General features: G+C 48.2%; 1 protein-coding gene across 8 annotated transcripts in view; it reads right to left on the bottom strand.

The window, feature by feature from the left end:
* The window catches only part of LOC136840301 (GPN-loop GTPase 2), a 185,331-nt gene that overhangs the window by 150,223 nt on the left and 17,954 nt on the right, over positions 1-17,154 (bottom strand). For 6 of the 8 annotated variants that reach the window (XM_067106997.1, XM_067107002.1, XM_067106998.1 and 3 more), the window contains exon 2: positions 1,201-1,325. The gene's annotated coding sequence lies outside the window, so the exon portion shown is untranslated. The remainder of the gene's footprint in view (positions 1-1,200; positions 1,326-17,154) is intronic. The other 2 variants (XM_067107000.1, XM_067107001.1) reach the window with 1 other exon arrangement.

Genomic DNA, 17,154 nt, shown 5'->3' with positions numbered 1-17,154 from the left:
CATGGAACTGGCAGTTCGCGCTGTTCTAATGGGGAGTTCGATCTGAGAAGCGGCTGAGAAGTGCCCAGAATTTAGGACACTTGCCGTCCTTCCCTCTTGCCTGTCCCTTGCAATCCCTCCACGTGCTTGTCCTCAAGCCAGTACTTTTTTAAGTCGCAGCCCTTCATTTTCCTCCCTCCACCGCCAACGCCCTATCGAACAAGGATCCCCATCATCCTGATGAAGGTAATGTACTGAAATAAGGTTTCTTTTAGTCAATCACAATCCTGTAATTCCTTTGCCTAATTTATTTTCCGTTTCAATGTGCGAGTACCCAAAGTACCTTAGTGTTGAAGTATTAAGTATTACCGTAATTGTGCATTGCGTGATTGCAACTGAATTTCTCGGCACCATCCATGCATTCTCTCAGTTCCCTTTGAGTGTGTTACTGCTTCATGCAAGTTTCCATCTTGCATCTGACTGCAGATCGGCCCTGGCTGTGGAACCAACTCTTCGGCTCTCTCCCATGTGCAGTGGCCTTATACCAGCCCCCCTACTCTACACCCCCTACAATGTCCTTTCTGTGAAGACATCATCGGAGTAGAATATTTATCCTGTGTAGGACCCATTCATTTAGCAGGACCTTGTTATTACCTGCCCTGTAATTCCTCATTTTTCTGATCTGCGTGTTAGGTAAATATAATTAATTAAGAGAACCCCTCCGTGTTTCCATAAACTTTCCTCACATGAATAAGGCCCTAAACCAAGATTTTCCCATTTTGATTGAATCTTCTACAGATCTGCCTTAACCAGTCACATATTTAGTCAAAACATAGTAGTTTTCTTGGTAATGTAAGGAACTCCCTGTGATCATCCGTTGCAGCCCAGAATCCCAGTAAGTATCTAAGGTGGAGACATAGCAATGTATACATAACAAATGGCAGACGAATGACTGGATTTTTATACATACAGCTTATTCCCACACAATATACAAACCATCGGTCTTTACATGAGGAATCTGCTTCATTTCTGCAATAGTTTTATACAACAGGCACTAAAACAATCCCGTGAAATTCAGATATCATGACCTGCATATTGGTGTGTATAGTGTTCAGGAAATGTACCATAAGTTTCAACCACTACATATGCATTCTACATATTTACTAGAATGCCAGGGTACCAGTGCTAATGGCATTTACATGATGAAATAGAGAAACTCACCTATAATTAATAATGACAAAATCAGTATGAATGTTGTTCACTAACTTTCCAAATGTTCGTGAGTTTACACAAGGAGGCCGTACTACTCCACCAACAGTGTCATCTAACAAGGATGCCATACCAATCTGGAAAATAAGGAAGGCAAATTACTTGACATTCTTATATTTAGTAGTATTCTAACACTCATGAAAATAGCTAATTTTCAAAGTAATAACTAATTTGTATTTTTCCTAACATACAAACCTGAACTTTTTTACATAGGGATTTAGCTTGCTAATGAGCTAGAGAGTTGAAATGACTGTTTAACTTTCAGACAAGGTCGTTAGCTACCGACAGTAGGAGGAAACCCCGCCAACTCGTCGATCTGCACTCCACTTTGCCTTTTGTCCCAGGTACCAGAATGAGGGGTGGCTGAAGTGAGACATGAATGCAAAGAACATCAGATTTGTATGTTAGGAAAAATACAAATTACTTAGAAAATTTGCAAACTGTTCCTACACAAATACAAACCTTTGTTCTTTAGATAGGAGATTTACCCACCAGCAGGGGAAGCCTGGGTAAATCTCTGAACCGACTGGGAGTTCTACCCACATTGGAATACCTTCCTGGTCTGGACGAACTGAGGAAGAAATCCAGCACCTCTAACTTGTTAGACATATGGGATGTTGCAACTGCTAGACTTCTGGGAGTAAAGTAATGAATTTGCCTGATTAGGGGGGACATGCATCCAATCAATCTACAAAAAGATGAAGGACAGGATGCCCTCATCATGTAGGCACCTGAAAAACTTGTCCATCCAGCACGTGATGGCTTGCTACCTGCCTCTCTGTCCTATGAGAGAGAAAAGTAAAAGAGAAAAGGGAGGAAACCAGTCACTCACACATTCGCTCTCACTTACCCAACACCTTAGATGAGTTGCTACTTGCTACCTGTCCCCTTGCGGGAGCCAGATGAGCTTCACAACTTATTGGGCAGCCACTACAAGACCCAAGAAAAAACGTGTCCAAGGACTTATGGGCAAGGTCACGAAAGTAAAACGAGGTAAATGTGATCTGGCGTGACCACACACCTGCTTGAAGTGCAGTAACTGCTGAACTGACAGGTTCTTCCAGAATGCAACGAACTGGGTCATGCCCCTAACCTTATGAGCTCTCTCCTGGACTGAACTCCCACCTACCTCATCAGACAAAGAGTAAGATCATTTGACATCTCACGAAGCCCAAGAGAGATTGTGTTCTTGGACATCACTTTCTTGGCCGAGCCAGCACTAACGAAAAGGCAGAGACACTCAGGCCTGAGATGCTGAGTTCTCCTGAGGTGATACCGCAGCACCCTAACTGGACAGAGTAGCATCTTGTCCTGATCATTACCTACAAGTCCTTTAGGGAGGGGATTCAAAAGAACTTGAATCTGGCATTACAAATTGCGACCTACTCGAGCATAACGGATCCCCATCCCCTCAAGTACTTAACACCGAAGACCATGAAGCTTGCCTACTTTCTTTGCCAAAGCCAGGGCAAGCCAGAAAAATCACAATTTTTAAAAGTAAATTGTATTTTTCCTAACTATACAAACCTGAGGTCCTTTACATTAGGAATTACTTACGGTGAAGCTGGACACAGCCGTTAAACTCTTGAAGTTAAATTTAAGTATATCTTAGTTTAACCAGACCACTGAGCTGATTAATAGTTCTCCTAGGGCTGGCCCGAAGGATTAGATTTATTTTACGTGGCTAAGAACCAACTGGTTACCTAGCAACGGGACCTACAGCTTACTGTGGAATCCGAACCACATTATAGCGAGAAATGAATTTCTATCACCAGAAATAAATTCCTCTTATTCTTCATTGGCCGGCTGGCGATTCAAACTCGCGGCCAACAGAGTGGTAGCTGAGAACGGAACCCGCTCGCCCAACGAAGAACGTTAAACTCTTGAACAAGGTGGTTAGGAGAAATGAATTTCTATCACCAGAAATAAATTCCTCTTATTCTTCATTGGCCGGTCGCAGATTCGAACTCGCGGCCAACAGAGTGGTAGCTGAGAAAGGAACCCGCTCGCCCAACGAAGAACGTTAGACTCTTGAACAAGGTGGTTCGGCAGTAACTATCACCGGGTAGACTGGAATACCCACCCACCCGGATGTAAACATTCCAGTTTAATGTAAAGGACCTCAGGTTTGTATAGTTGGGAAAAATACAATTTACTTTCAAAAACTGTGATTTGTTCCGACACGATATACAAACCATCAGTCCTTTACATTAGGAAGACTCACTGGTTGGAGGGAGGAATCTGAGTGAATCTCCTGAATTGACTGGAGTTCTGCACGCCTGGGCTACTCCTCCTGGTCGAAAGAGCGAGGAGGAGTAATGTGCCTCTGACATAATGATTGGAGTGTAGGAACTGCAAGATCAAATGTCAGATACTGGACCTTTTTGCATGAGTGAGGAAACGTAACTCATACGAAATAGGCTGGGGAGAATCTAGAGTCGGAGGCAGTAAGGAAAAGCCGAGATAGGGTTCCCTTATTGCCAGTCTCTCCTTCCTCCCCTTGCTAGAGGAAAGAGCAGCATTGCTTCTATGATTCTAGAAGAAAAATAGAACGGATGCTCGATGTGTAGTCTTACCGCGTCAGCGCCAGATCCAGCAAGTATTTGCTCAAGTCCTATTCTCATCCAAAAGGAGGAGAAATAGGAGGATGGGGAAAGAGGAGGAAGAGAGGCAAGTCACTCTCGGTATCCTTCTCACTTCCAGAACCAACACCTTAGGTAGTCCTCTTGAAGGAGCCGGGTAAGAAAACACAGCTTGCTGAGCAGCCACCACAGGGCCAAGGAAAAAAGGTTCCAAGGGCCTGTGGGCAAGACCACAGGAAGACAAGAGTTTGGTCTATGAGGCCACGTCTTGCTTCCAGACTGACAGAAACTTCCGGAACACGAGGGATGGGCCAAGCCATTGACTTTATGAGCTCTCGGGTGGAAGCACCGGTATCATCATTGCCAGCTGCCGAGTACCTACTTCGATCGCTTCGCGAAGCCAGGAGAAAGGTGTGGCCTTAGACACTTCTTCCTTGGGAGAGATAGTACTAGCGGAAACGTCGACGACATCCAAGTTAGGAATGTCAAGCTTTTCGGAAAGTACCACAGCTCCCTAATAGGACAAAGTAACGACTGATCTGGACCATCGATACAAAGTCCATGGAGAAGGGGAACAAGGACTTGAACCCGACAATAGGTGCCGATGTATTCAGAGTCCACTTACGACATCCAAGAAGGAGTCGAGGTATTGATCCTGTTCACCAATTCTTCCATCTTCCACGCCAAGGCCGGAGCGAGATGTGAGATGGTCCTAAGAGGGCACATCTCTATCCGACGACTCTCGTAAGGGCGTGTGCAGAGCACAGAACAGGAACCCTAAACAAGAGTCACGTGCTACCCAGGGAACAGTTCCCTGGGTCAGCAAGACCAAAGAAGCTTCTCATCCATAGCTAAATCTCGACTGAGGAGAAGAAGGCTACTTCAGATAGAAGACTAGGTCGCAAGGGCCTAAGTTCTTCGCAAATGAAAGAGAGAGAAGCAACCCTCGGCGGAGAAGATGAAGAATTCCAGACCTGAAGAGCGACTCTGACTCGAGAAGAAGTTCTGTCAACGTCACCCACCAGCGAAGATGGATCCAGTCCCTGGGACAGTGTTGCAGAAGACTTCAAGGGATATCCAGCTATATCTGTTGCTGCTCGGCGAGCAAGCCTGTGCTTACAAGGAAAGCTGGAAGGTCTCCCAGTCCTGAACACACAGGGATGTACTGCTCGAAGAACTGCTTCTTGTGTAGCTGCTACAGGAGATTGGGTCTAGCAGAACTCTTCTCGATGCCTTGGCTATCAGGTCGGGTGAAAGGCAAAGTCTTCTAGCATTTGTCAGTAACTCTGGGTGAGCAGTGCTTGTGAACCCCTAGCGAAACAGACAAATAAGGAGGGAAAAACGTAGATATTGAATTTTTCCCCAAAAAGACAGCATGCCTCACTGTAGCAGCCCCTGGGTCTGGTATGAAGGAGAGAAAAACTACCGACTTCTTGTGCAGGGAGGCAACAGAAAGACGGTAGGAATTTCTCAGTCGAGCAGTCTCTTCATTAATCTTTATGAAGACATGAGTAAGCAGCACGTTCCGTCCCGATCACTCAAACCCAAGGCCAAGCTCACCTACCAATACACCCCCACCAGGAATGCATCTGATTAATTGAGCTGTCGAGCGCGCTATAGAACACTCATGTACCTGCAAATGTTGACAGATGAAACAGGAGGAAAAACCGATTCCCTCTTGTTTGTTGACAAATGCCACTACTGTGGTTTTGTTGTTCAACGAAACCACTGAGTGTCACAAAACCCATCCTGAATTCTCAGACGGCCAAAAGGCTGCCCTGAGCCCAGGACAGTGATGTGAAGGTACTAATTGTCTCGGTCACACACCTTCAAGACAGTCTTACCGGTGTGCGCCTATCCCTTGATCAGTGAATTCGTAAGTAGACACATGATGTTAGGGGAATATGCAAACATATTCAAAGGTTCTTCAATCAAGCATTAGCCTAACTCTTTCCTCATACTTTGAAGAGGAAAGAAGGATGGAGGAATGGAAGCAGACCTCCATTCTCCACCACGGGGAAGCTTTTCCAAGATGACAGGATACCGAGACAATTAGCTCTAGCCAGGCTGGCATTTCCCAAATCGTTGCTCGGGAGAGGAAGCAGGATGAAAGTTCAAAGAAAAGAATTGCTGAGACCTAAGGGAAACAGATACTTCTGAAGGAATCCACTCCCAGGTCTCGGCAATGTCACTGCCAGCTCCAGAGACTCGATAAGTATCATTTCATCCAGGCATCAGCAGTAGGAGAACTTCTTCCCTGTCGATACTTCTTTCTCTCTTCCCGTCTTCCCTCCTCCCTTATGGAAAAGAGGGTGGAAAGAGAGACAGTTATGCGCACTTTCCTAGAAGGGAAGAGGAGCAATCTTCTTCCAAAGCCTGGGACTTCTTAGGAGTTGAGGGGGGCTGGCTTGAACTCAAGGTCGAGTCGAGATGACTAAGACCCAAAGGTCTTGGCCATTGTCCAAAGGACAAGGCAGTGCCCTGGTATGAACCTTGATTACCGAGGTATCTGGCAAATTTCTGAAAGAGAAAGGCAGAATTAAGTAAAGGTTTGTTCCTAAGGGTCGAGCCAACTCGGGACTTACGAAACCGGAGATCCGAATTGGGACAAAGTTCTTCTTCTTAGTACCAAAATTGCCCACAGAACTGCAGTCAGCAAGACCCTCCGAGGCAAGAAGAATTCGTACTCTGTCGAGGCAGAGGAGAAGCTTGGTGTCTTGACCTGAATGAACTCCTTCTCCGAAGAAAAGAAATCATCTGGTCGAGAACCCTCCTGGAAACATGGACTGCGGCAGCCCCTGACACTCTCGGCCCCTCAGGAACTGCAAGGGTTGCGAGTGATGAAGATTATTCATTGGGGGAGTCACGGTCCTGTCCCGGGGATCCTCACACTAACGAATCGGCGTGAAGTTCTCCGAAAAATGAAGGTGATCGCAACTTGATGAGGAAGACCCTCGCTGTTTCAGAAGTGTGAAACTCCTGTACCTCTCCCTTTGGAAGGAGATTTTGACAGATCCCATGAAACCCTCCTCAGCTACCTGGTTGTACTACGAGACAATCAGGTGACCGACACCCAAAGCACGTCAGGCAGCCGAACTCTGAAGACAAATTCCTTGGAGCTCTCTCAGTCCGTCTCGCGCCTCTCGGAACAACCGAGAGGAAAAGAGAATAGGTGAGGAGAAAGAGAACCCCTACCTGTCCTGCCAGTAAGACCAGCAGGAGAGGCGGACAGTGAGCGATAATCAACCGAAGGAGATTATTGCCACACAGGGGAAGAGCGCTTGTGCAGTGGCAAAGCGCTTTCCTGGGAAGAGCAGAAAGTTCACCCGAACAGAGCCGAGTACCCGATTCAAAAGAACCGAGTGGGGCTGAGCCGAGCTGCATCGAACCAAGCCGATCACGAAAACAGGATCCAGGGGTGGTATGCGGTGGACTGGGAGGCAGGCGGGTCGAGCCGAGCCGAGCCAGTCTCACAAGAGTGACCAGGGGCTGGGCGGGGCGAGCGAGCCGAGCCGAGCCGAGCTGATCTCATGAACACAATTGAAACTGGACAGGGCGGAACTCGTCTGCCGTGAACTATTGCTAGTTTCCCGAACTCTGAACTCCTTCGAAGCTGAGGCCCCTCGAGAAGAGGGTTCAAAGGGGAATTCTGTGTCTGCTATCCTGCATGCTCGAACCCCAAGGTTCAAGACACGAGGATGAATCCCAGCCGAGCAACTGAAGCAGCTGGCAGGCAGTATCGAGATACCTAGCGTCTCGGCACACAGACACCTGGCGTCTTGGCACCCAGGCATCTGGCATCTCGGCACCCAGACACCTGGCGTCCCAGCACCCAGACACCTGGGTGTCTCAGCACTTTCTCTCGTCAGGAAAGCGCTTGTGAGTCATAGGATTCAAGCGACCCACGAGACTAGAAAATCAGGAGCGGCTGCTTTCGGTTTCCTAAGAAATCGAAAAGAGCCAGGCACAGAACCAGTCTTAGACGCAGACTTCTAGGACTGGCAACGAGGGGGTGGCCTCTTGAGGCCACACTCTCACGGCTCCCGAAACACCAGACCCCACAGGAAAGAGCCAACAAGAGAAACTTGTCTCCTGGAAGAGTCAGTCCCTTAGAAGTCCCGCAGGACTCCTGAAGGGAATCTCTTCCCTGCTTCTTCTGGTGTTTGAACTGATAGGATCGATACACCAGACTGGGAACCCAACTGAGCACTGGTAAGCACTCTGGGAGCGCTTGTGGTGCTGGCAGGAAGAGCTGGGACACCTGGGTGCCTCAGTCCTTTCTCTCGCACTGCTCCCAAACTGGGCTGGGGAGAGTGCTCTTCAGACCAGATTGGGATACTCGATATTCCACCGTATCTCGAGCACTCAGAGCGGCTCGCGAACGAGCACCTGAAGCAGGCCCCGTCTTAGAGGCAAAACCTCTAGGACTGGGAACGGGATCACAAACCAAGGTCTGCACAACCATGGCTCCTGAAAAAAAAAACCCCGGGGGTATGAGAATCGGTTTCCTAACCTGAAGGTTGGGAAGAGCCAACGAGAGACCCACTGCCTCCTCGGAAGGAGGCAGTCTCTAGACGTCCAAGGGCATCAAGGGGAAAGAAGCAGCCTTCCTCTCCTTCGGCCAACGGAGGTCTGTCCGGTTCCCGGGACCCCCTCAAGCCTTGGGAGAGGAAGGGAAGAGGCGGCAGAAGATGAAATCGAAGATAAGTTGAAGAAGACGTCGGCTACTTCCACAGGGCGACTTCCTTCACCTTCACTCCATCTTCTACAGGATGCTGGACACGAAACATTGTAACCTCCAGGGATGCTAGGCAGGAACAAATGGAAACGGCCCAGGACATGACCACCAGGAGAAGCAGCAGGCACGATCAGGATAGCCGATGCAGGAGCTATGGAAGCAGTTCGGAAAGCATGAGCTGCAGCAACAACCAGGAACGTCGCTTCCACAGGGTGACTTCCTTTACCTTCACTCAGTCATCTTCTACAGGATGGCGGACATTGTAACCTCCAGGCCAACTAGGCAGGAACACAACGGAAGCGGCCCAAGACACCACCACCAGGAGAAACAGCAGGCGCGATCAGGACAGCTGATGCAGGAGCTACGGAAGCAGTTCAGAAGACAGGAGCTACAGCAACGGCCAGGAACGACACATGAACGTCACCAGCAGCGACAGGAACGATCAGGACGGCTGCAGCAGGAGACCAGGGAAAGCCACCCAGAGACTGTCAATGAGTTAAAAGAAGCATAACACAGGAAACAGCTGGAGCAGATGGACCACAGATATGCCAGAGGCAGTCAGTGCCATGGCATACATGAAGGCCAGCAATGACAGTGATTGATCTACATCAGCAGGAACAGTGTCAGAACGATCCTGACGTGGAACTATGCCATTCCAACCAGGTACTGTGGTCGATCCCGAAGCAACATTGAATGAATGTCGGGACTCCTTCATGCATGATATCCCCTGAAATATCCAGCCAACTACTGCTGTGCCTGCGATGCTCACTATCAACCTGAAAGAAAAAGCAAAGATTAGTAGAGGGAGACTCCTCTCGCTACGAGGGGAACTGCCCTGCGCAGCGAGAGGAGGCCCCTTAGAAGAGGTCACCCGACCGCCCATGACCCCCTGCCCCTTCCTTGTGGTCTTCGCTCGATGAGCGAGTGAAGACAGCAAAAGAGAGAAAAGGAAGAACTTACAAGGAGAGAGAGAAGGAAGGAGGGGAGGCCAGCAAGGGTGCTGTGGAAGTGGAACTTACCGACGATGCCCGCAACCTCCCTCCGACAATTCTCTACAGTGAACCCCTATTCAAGCTGGGGATGCATCCCACACCCCCCCCACAAATAGCTAAAATCCACGAATACTTAAAACCCCTCTAGAACTGCCCATTCTGATAGTTTAAACAGAAAAACCCTGTAAAAATGCATATACCTGAGTATTTTAGTAGTTTTATCACAAAAAGTTCATTTATTCATGAAAATTATATGAAAATACAGTAATTAGTGAATATTTCTCAGTGAAAAATAATCGAATGGACGAATTTTCCGCAAATTATGGTTAGATATGTTCCACAGAGAAAAGAGCGAATCGTGAGTCCATGAACCATGACCTCCGAATACGGGGGTTTACTGTATAGCGCAGGCGGCGAAAACAACACTCAGCACAAGTAGGAGGGAAGTAGTCATGCCCTTGTACACGGTGGGCCCCAAGAAGGGAAGCGAACTCTTACGTCCCAATCAATGAAGGGGAACGAAGATATTACGTCCCAACTAATATCTCTGAACGTACAAGGGAACGCCTTCAGATCTAAATACAGTAAAGGGCTACTGGAAGAGAAGCATTACCACTTGGTTACGCCCCTCTAAATACACCCCTGGCCGTCAAACCCAAGACACAGACGCACAGGAACGACGGCTTATGCAAGGTTATCACAAATCGTGGGTTTGTATTAATAAATATCAAACACTCGCAATATATACACAAAAATACAGGTAGATCCCACCGGGATAATAAAGAGCTTAATGACAGTCAGGCCAAGAAATCCGAAACCATGTCTGCAACGCATGACGGCCGAAAGTAAACTGGAATGTTTACATCCGGACAGGCGGGTATTCCTGCCTACCTGGCGGTAGTTACTGCCTAACCACCCTGTTCAAGAGTTTAACAGCCACGTCCAGCTTCACCGTAAGTAATTCCTAATGTAAAGGACCGACGGTTTGTATATCATGTCAGAACAATCTCTATTTTTATGTCAACCATTTATTTCTTTTTTTAAGGGTAATGTATTAAGCTAACTTTTAAATGAAATTACAGTACTATAACTTTAATTTCATTTAAAAGTTAGCTTAATAATTTGGGAGCACGATTAGGGTCATATTTAGTGCTTAAACTTTAGAAATAAGCATTTATTTGCATTATTAGAGACTGTGCCAAACTTACGTGAAAATTCATCTTGCACGAGGGGTTCTGGAACCTAACCTCACGTAAGTTCGGGGTATGACTGTAGTTACATTGCTGAATCCCACAGAGAAAGGATGTGGAATACATGGACACTAACTACTCAGAAACACTCAGAAATGGAGATGAATTTGAAACAGACAGGTAGCCAGCATTGGACAATGCTTGTTGCGACCTTACCTGTTGAGAGAGCTACAGCAGACGGGTACTGCCTCTGGTCAGTGCTCATCATCAACCTGTAGTGGCGTAGCAGTAAAGCTCAGAATCGCCTTTACTTAGTGGGTGCTTTGCCGCCAAGGAGTACTCTGATGGTTGCCAAAGCCTTATACAAAAGGGTATGCCCTTGCCCTGGGTGCAGTACAAGAAAAATTTTACCAAACATATTGTTACTTACAGCTTACGTAAAACACCAAACCCATCCATTAGAAGACTGGTGGGTACTCCAGGTATGTATCACCACCCCGTGGCTCCCATAACTCAATCACCTAAACTCAAGGTAAGGAGATAGAGAAATCGGAGACATCCTCCTACCATTCCTCCCCAAGTCCCAAGCCCGCCACGGATAACAATCTTAATGTACTGCAGTTTTCATATGTGGTTTCAACATCACACAAATAATAAGAGGCAAACACAAATCTGCACATCCAGTACATAGACTGAAGAATAGTCTGACAGTGACAGATTGCGTTTAAAACCCAGATCACTTGTCTAAGAAAGAAGGGTAACACGTTCTTGGATGCAGAACGAGATGTGTTCTTTACAGAACACCAGAGGTTATGAGGGGCTTCTGATGCTCTTAGTCCTCTCCATAACATTTCAAGGCTCTGACTGGACAGAGAATTCTCTTCTGGTCTGTAGGTCCCAGGATATCTGTAAGGCTCTTGATAGAGAACAAAAAGGCCCAAGGATTGGCTGGGGTTTCGTTCTTCACAAGAAAACCCAAGGGTAAACATGCAGACAGCATCACCTTGTGAAAAGTCAACCAGCTTGTCCAAGGCCTGTAATCCACTAACTCTTTTGGCTGTCGCTAGAGCAACCAAACAGATAGTCTTCCTCATTAAGTCTCTCAAGAAAATGTATGAAGAGGCTCGAAGAGAGGCCATGAGAGCCAACGAAGCACAATGTCTAGTTTCCAAGGAGTAAAAGGCAGTCTGTGTTCCCTTGAAGAATCAAAAGATTTAATCAAGTCACTAAGATCCTGACTTGTTGCAAGATCCAAACCTCTGTGCCTGAAGACAGAACTGAGCATGGATCTATGACCATTAATAGTCTTAGTCGCTAGCCCCAAGAAGACTTCAGGAAGATTAAAAAAAAATCAGCTAACTGAGCTAAAGTGGTCTCAGACGATGAGATACCGTGTGTCCGACATCAGTCACGAAAAAACTGACCACTAAGTCTGGCAGACGTTGGATGAAGATTATCGTCTACAGTTGGCAAAAGCCTTCGCAGCTGCCTTTGAAAATCCTTTTGCTCTGACAAGCTTCCTGACAGTCTGAAGCCTGTCAGAGCAAGAGTGGACAAACCTTGATGATAGCGGAGGAAATGAGGTTGTTTGAGAAGACTTCGATGCTGTCAAAGAAGTCTTGAGAAGTCCACTAAGAGGCTTAGAAGGTCCAGGAACCATTCCCTCTGTGGCCAAAACGGGGCCACTAGCGTCATCAACGAGTTGCTGTGAGATTGAAACTTGTTGATGACTTCCCTCACCATACAGAATGGCAGAAAGGCTTGTTCAGGTCGGACCATTCCTGGAGCATGGCGTCTGTTGCCCAAGCCAGAGGGTTCGGAACTGATGAGCAATACAGGGGAAGACGATGATTCTTCGACGTCTGCAAGAACATTCATCTTGCCCTGAATGAAGCGGGTGACGATCTGAGTACGGTTGTTCTGGGCCCAAATGAGAAGATCTCTGGCCGCCTGGCAGGGAGAGTGCGTGCCTTCTTGGTTCCTTATGTAGGCCAGTGCCGTCATGTTGTCCGAGTGGACTGCAATTATTTTGTTGTGAGTCACTGAAGCAAAATGCTGAGCCAGGTGTATCGCTTTCAGCTACTTTACACTGATGTGAAGCAATCTTTCTTCTTGCGACCATGTCCCTGAAACTTCCAAGTCCTGTAAATGAGCTCCCCATCCCAGGTCTGAAGCGTCTGAGAACAAGGTTATGTTTGGGTTCAGAGGGAATAAAGACTTCCCTACCAGGAATCTCTCTTCTCCCAGCCACCCCCGAGGTCCTTCTTGAATTCGGGAGTAATGGGGGAAGACAAATGAGTCCAGAGACGTCTTCCTGTGCCAGTTGGCCTTTAGGAAGAATGCAGGGGTCTCGAGTACAGTCTCCCTAACGGCATAAACTTCTCTATGGATGCAAGAGTGCCCAAGAAGCTCAATCACTCTTTGGCTTAGAAGGAAGGAAAGAACAAAAAATTTCTGAATCGTCTGCAGGCAGGAAAGAATTCTTCTCTGATGGGAAAGCCTGAAAACTCTGAGAGACGATCATCATCCCTAAATAGACGATCAGCTGAGTCGGGATTAGTTCTGACTTGGAGAAGTTGATCAGAAGGCCCAGATCCTGGACAAGGGAGAGAGTTTTCTGTAAGTCCTCCGTGCAACAGTTTCTCGACAAGGAGCGTAGAAGCCAGTCGTCGAGATACAGGCATACAGTAAACCCCCCATATTCGCGTTCTCACGATTCACGGACTCACGCATTTACGGGTTTCTCTGTGGAACATACCTACCTATTATTCGCGGAAAATCCGCCAATTCGTGGTATTTTTCACTGAGAAGTACTCACTAATTACTGTATTTTCATATAATTTTCATGAATAAATGCACTTTTTGTGATAAAACTATTAAAATACTCATGTATAAGCATTTTTACATGGTTTTTCTTGTGTTTAAGCTATCAAAATGGGCAGTTCTAAGTGTTTTAAGAGGGGTTTTAAGTATTCGTGGATTTTAGCTATTCGCGGGGCGGGTGCAGTACGCATCCCCTGAGATTAAGGGGGGTTCACTGTATACTGATATTGATGCCCATCAAATGTAGCCACTTTGCTACTGGGCGAGAACCCTGTTGAAGACCTGTGGGGCTGTTGAAAGACCGAAAGAGGGCTCAAAACTGGTAGATCCTGCCCTGAAACATGAATCTCAAGTGCTTTCTGAATTCTGGGCGGACTGGAACGTGAAAGTATGCATCTTCCATGTCTATCGTAACCATCCAATCCCCTTGATGAATGGAGGACAGCACTGACTGACTGGTTTCCATCCTGAATTTTGTGGTCTTTACAAAAAAAATAATTTTTAAAAGTACTAACTATACAAACCCGAGGTCCTTTACATTAGGGATTACTTTCAGGCGTAGGCTGGAAACGGCCATTGAACTTCAAACAATGTGGTTAGGCAGTTAACTACTGTCCGGGAGGCGGGAGTACCGCCTGCCCGGATGTAAACATTCCAATTGCCTTTCAGCCCAGGTACAGATTGAGGGGTGGCATGAGGTGGGCATAAAGTGTAAAGGACCTCGGGTTTGTATAGTTAGGAAAAATGCAATTTACTTTTAAAAATTGTTATTTGTTCCGACACAATATACAAACCCTCGGTCCTTTACATTAGGAGACTCACTAATTGGAGGGAGGAATCTGATAAAGTCTCTCTGAACTGACTGGAGTTCACCACCTTGTCTTCCCTTCCTGGTCGTGAGAGCGAGGAAGGGAAAAACTGCCTCTGACAAGAGATTAGGTTGTAAGAAACGCAGGATCAGTTGTCAGACTTCTGGGTCCCTTTGCATGAAAGAGGAAACGTCAGTTCATGCAAAGTAGGCTAGGAAGAATTTGACGTCGGATGACAATAAGGCAAATACAAGCATTGGGTTTGTCTCATAGTCATGGTCTCCTTCCTCCCCTTGCAAGAGGAAGGAGTGGGGTTGCTTCTATTAACCTGAACGGAAATAGAACGGGAGCTCCCATTATGTGCTTACCTGCCTCGATCGCTCGGTCCAGCTTGTAACGGCACGTCTGCTCCCTGCCCTTGGGAAGAGAGCCAGGATGGGGAGAAAGAAGAGAGGCCAGTCACTCAACATTCATTCTCCCAATCACAACCGTACAACATAGGCGAGATGCAACCTGTCCCGTTAGGGGAGCTGGATAAGCTACACAACTTGTTGAGCAGCCACCACAGGACCCAAGGTAAAAGTGTCCAAGGACTTGTGTGCAACATCCCGAAGGTAGAAGGAGGTGAAGGTAGTCTGTTGGGACCACACACCCGCCTTTCAGCACCTGTGGTACCGACATATTCTTCCGAAATGCGAGGACGGACCAATGCTGCGGACCTCGTGAGCTCTCGGACGAAGCGTACCAGTGTCGTCTTCTCCTGCAGCAGAGTACGCTCTCCTTATCGTCTCACGAAGCCAGAAAGAGATGGTATTCTTGGACACTTCTTTCTTGGTCGAGCCAGTGCTAACGAAGAGTCGTCGACACTCAGGCGGAGGTGCGAGTCCTCTTCAGATAGCGCCGCAGCACCCTAACAGGACACAGTAGCATCTCGTCTGGATCATTACCTACAAAGTCCTCCAGGGAGGGGATTGTGAAGGACTCGAACCGTGCGTCAGGGACCGAAGGGTTCTGAATCTTCGCTACGAAATCCGGGATGAAATCGAGCGTAACTGATCCCCATCCCCTCGAGTGTTTAACATTAAAGGAAAGTTCGTGAAGCTCGCCAACTCTCTTCGCCGATGCCAGGGCAAGCAAGAAGACGGTCTTGAGGGTCACATCCCAAGAAGGGGGCCTGAGATCCCTGGGTGGGCAAGACTGTTCGAAGCTTCTCATGAGTAGAGAAATCTCGAAAGAGGAGATGTCTACTCCTTTCAGCCGTAAGACTAGGCGAGGCCGAGTGCAGCGGTAGCCTTTTACTGCTGAAACGGGAGAAGCTTCTCTCGGCGAAGGAAGGCGAGGAAATCCGTGACCTGCTGAACAGTAGCTCCGACCGGAGAGATACCCCTTCGACGACACCAACCACAGAAGACAGACCACTTCCCTGGTATACCGAAAGAAGGATCTTCTGAGGTATCCTGCCATCTCTGTTGCTGCAGGCGGGCGCGAAAAGCCTCTCTCTCGCAAGAGATGGTGGATAACCTCCAGCCGTGAAGACACAGGGAATGCACTGCCAGGTGGAACCGCTCTGCGTGAGGTTGACGCAGAAGGGTGGGCCAGGGGGGGATCTCTCTCGGTGCCTCAGAGAGGAGAGCTAGCAGGTCCGGGTACCAAACGGCCTGGGGCCATTTGGGTGCCACCAGAGTCATTCTGAGATTCGGGGTGATCATCACTCGGCAAATCTGGCAGAATGGGGGAAAGGCGTAAGCGTCAAGATTGTCCCACGGGTGTTGGAACACGTCCTCCACAGCGGCCCATGGGTCCGGCACGACAGAACAGAAGATCTGGAGTTTTCTGTTGTGCCGGGTGGCGAACAGATCGATGGCTGGACGCCCCCACAGCTCGAACAGCCTTTCCGCTACTTCGAGGGACCATTCGGTCCCTACCACCTGGCTATGGCGGCTGAGCTTGTCTGCCACGACATTCCTCTTGCCTGGAATGTACCTGGCTGACAGCTCTACCGAGTGAGCCACGGCCCACTCGTGCACCTGCATCGTCAACTGATGAAGCTGGTGGGACACCAGTCCCCCCTACTTGTTGACGTATGCCACTACCGTGGTATTGTCGCTCATCAGTACCACGGAGTGTCCCATCACTCGATCCTGGAACTCCTGGAGGGCCAGGAAGGCTGCCTTGAGCTCCAGGATGTTGATGTGAAGGTGCTTGTCATCTCGGTGCCACACTCCAGAAGTCAGCAACTCCTCCAGGTGTGCGCCCCATCCCTCGGTCGATGCGTCCGAGAACAGAAGCATGTCCGGAGGGGGAGTATGCAGGGATACTCCTATTAAGAGGTTCCTGTCGTCTAACCACCAGTGAAGGTCCTTTCTCACCTCCTCGGAAAGAGGAATGAGGAAGGACTGGGGGTCTTGGGACTGGGACCAATACTCCTTTAGTCTCCACTGGAGAGACCGCAGGTGAAGACGCCCGTGAGGTACTAGTTTCTCCAACGACGACAGGTGACCGATGACGACTTGCCATTGCCGAGCTGGTTGCTCCTGCCGTGACAGGAACAACTGTGCTGCCTGCCTGAACTTGCTGATACGAGAGTCCGAGGGAAAGACTTTCGCTGCCACCGTATCTATCAGCATGGCCAGGTACTTTGTCCTCTGCTTGGGGGTGAGATCTGACTTCTCCAGATTTACCATGATCCCTAGATCCCGGCAAAACTCGAGGAGACGATCCCTGTCCTGTAGCAACTGTGAGCGAGAGCTCGCCAGGACTAGCCAGTCGTCG

This window comes from Macrobrachium rosenbergii, chromosome 7, assembly GCF_040412425.1.
Source record: "Macrobrachium rosenbergii isolate ZJJX-2024 chromosome 7, ASM4041242v1, whole genome shotgun sequence".
Taxonomy (NCBI): domain Eukaryota; kingdom Metazoa; phylum Arthropoda; class Malacostraca; order Decapoda; family Palaemonidae; genus Macrobrachium; species Macrobrachium rosenbergii.
Note: the sequence above shows the minus strand (reverse complement) of the source record. Positions and strands in the feature narration are given on the sequence as shown.